Genomic DNA, 3,068 nt, shown 5'->3' with positions numbered 1-3,068 from the left:
GCCAGGGCCTCCAGACACTGCAAATGAACTCCCAGATGCATGTTCCCCCTTGTGCATCTGGTTAACATGGGTCCTGGGGAATTGAGCCTTGAACCGGGGTCCTTAGGCTTCACAGGCAAGCGTTTAACTGCTAAGACATCTCTCCAGCCCTCTATGCTCATTCTTGAAACCTGTTTATTAACTGGAATTCCTCAACTCACTAAGTAATGTGGCCATATTGAAATTACTCAAAATAAAACCTTGATAATAACTTTTATTTGTTATTACTTTGATTTCCTTTTACGCTTAAAACTTTAAATTTTTTTTTATTATTTATTTGAGAGTGACAGAAAGAGAGAGAGAGAGAGAGAGAGAGAGAGGGAGAGAATGGGTACACCAGGGCTTCCAGCCACTGCAAACGAACTCCAGATGTGTGTGCCCCCTTGTGCATCTGGCTAACATGGGTCCTGGGGAATCGAGCCTCGAACCAGGGTCCTTTGGCTTAACAGGCAAATGCTTAACCGTGAAGCCATCTCGCCAGCCCAAAACTTTTGTAATATACTCCAAGAGGAATAATTTTAATATTTATTCACATCATACTAATGTATTTCTCTCTCACAGAAGCAAGATTCATCTGTCAGCAATATAGACTATATAGATGTCTTCTCTAGAGGTGGCCTGTTATTCATGTATCTGCTTATTGTTTATACACCTGACCAAAGGGTAGCTTTCATCCAGACATTCTCTAAAAACCACAGTGTAACCTAGACTAGTCACCACCCTCTCTATCTCTCTCTACCATGCCAACTCTTAAAATTCATTATATCTGCCAATGCCCTATTTATGATTATTAGTTATTAATATTTTTTGTAATTTCCAATGCAGCTGAATTTCCACCAGTCAAAATTTGCCTGGCTTATTGTCAAACACATGTAAAGCATCATTAATAATGTTGAGCATACTACAAATATTCAATATATCTTTGGACTTAATGAATTGATTGCAATCATTATAACAGTTACAATGATTTACTTAGCACCTAACTGTTACCAGTTTTAACACAATCAAAATGTACTCACTCTCATCCTTCAATTGGCCTAATCAGGATGAGTGTCAATGTACAAAAACGAACGTTATTGTTTTTAAGAAACTGGCTTTGTAATGATAACTGTTATTTTTATGAATTATACATCAGTGTTTACCTGTTTATTGTATAAGTAACCAGCTGATGGTGTTCACTTATTTTTGTCTACTTTATGTTGTTTTAGGGTAATAAAAGTATAAGTCAAATAATTATAATTTTTTTTAAAGTATTTTATTTATTTATCAGAGAGAGAGAAATGACATGCCAGGGCCTCAACCCACTGCAAATAAACTCCAGACGCATTCACTACCTTATGCTTCTGGTTTTAAGTGGGTACTAGGGAATGAAACCTGGGTCCTTTGGTATTGCTAGCAAGCACCTTAATGGCTAAGCCATCTCTCCACTCCCTAATTAGTATAATTTTTATGTTAGAGTATACATGTAGAATCCGAACATATTCCTTGAATATTTCAAGAATCTTTTCACATGAAGTAAATTAATCATGTTTAGAAGCATTATTTTTTTAATTATATACAGGTATTTTTCTCAATGAGCTTTGAAACATGCCAATTCTAGTGACTTCCTATGATTTATATGAACTATTGTGGAATGTTCTCAAAATGTAGAAAATAATTTATGGAAAAGTAATAATCTCCATAGAATTCTAGAAGCAATACCACTGGAAAACAAAATAGTGGTGGTGCTTGGTTGCCAATAATTACATCTATTACTGCACTAAGTAACCAACTTTAAGATGTATCTAAAATTCTGAAGTATTAAATCCACCAAAAGTACCTCATTACAGCTGAAAATCTTAGAAATACCTAAATTACCAAAATAAGATTCTTGCAGCATTTGTCTTCAAATATAGACTAATGTATTTATCATCAGACATTTAGAGAAACATATTCCTCATGACTTTTCACTCACAACTCATGGAACCATAACCTTGACTCTGCAAAGAGTTAAATAGTATCGCCAAGATGGGATAACATGCCAGGAGCTTCAACATGAAGATTTCTGTCAAGCTGCCTTAGTATTACCAAACTGTACTTAGTGTCATGATAATCTTCCAAATATATAGAATGTGAGTTATAAGCTATGGATATGGGCAAGGATATAGTAGAACTTAAGAATGTTGTGGGATATCTAGACTTGAAAGTTGTAACGTAAGAGCAATTTTTAGAGGGCTGAGCATATGGATTATGAAGATCAAGCTAATTGGCAAAAGGCAGTTGATCTTTGCACAGACTAAGCCTGGAGAAAACTATATGCCTTGGATAGAGCTTCTTGAAGACAGGAAACTCATAGCTTCTCCAAAGATTTCCTGATAAGCATAAACAAGTTATGATCTGATCTGATGTGAACTCATGATCTATCTTATGCTTAGATTCTCCATAGCTTTGACTGCCCGAAACTGAATAAAAGCTGTGAGAAGAGTCAGTTCAGGAAGCAGTCAAGTACATCCCCCTGACCCTCCATAAAATCATATTTGGAGTGCTGTGTGGTCTTTTTCACTCATCCACAAACTGTTGGATGGTATGTACAGGCATATGGATCAGCTAGTAAGAATGCTGGCCATGCAAGCACGAGTACCTGACTTGAATCTCTACATGAAAAACCCAAGAAAGACTTTGCTTGCCTATAACTCCCGTCCTGATGGATGCAGAGACCAGAGAATTGCTGAGACTAACTGGTTGGCAAGATTCAGTGAAAGACTCCTTCTCAAGAAAGTGAAATGGAAAGATTATAGAGCATGTCTTCATGCTCTTCATGTCATAGTGTGGCATCTATATGGATACACACTGAGCACAGTGATCTGCACACATACATACAAACATACACTATGGACACATCACAAACTACTAACCACAGTGAGAGGGAGTGAGGAAGAACTATTTTGTAAAGTAGAAGCAATAATTTTTCTCTGATTCAGTAAGATAGAGTCAGGGAGGAAGATTTATAATCTGGCTTGGATCTTGATGCCTTTAAATTTTATTTCCTT

The sequence above is a fragment of the Jaculus jaculus genome, chromosome 1 (genome assembly GCF_020740685.1).
Source record: "Jaculus jaculus isolate mJacJac1 chromosome 1, mJacJac1.mat.Y.cur, whole genome shotgun sequence".
Classification (NCBI taxonomy): domain Eukaryota; kingdom Metazoa; phylum Chordata; class Mammalia; order Rodentia; family Dipodidae; genus Jaculus; species Jaculus jaculus.
This window is presented reverse-complemented; position numbering follows the sequence as displayed.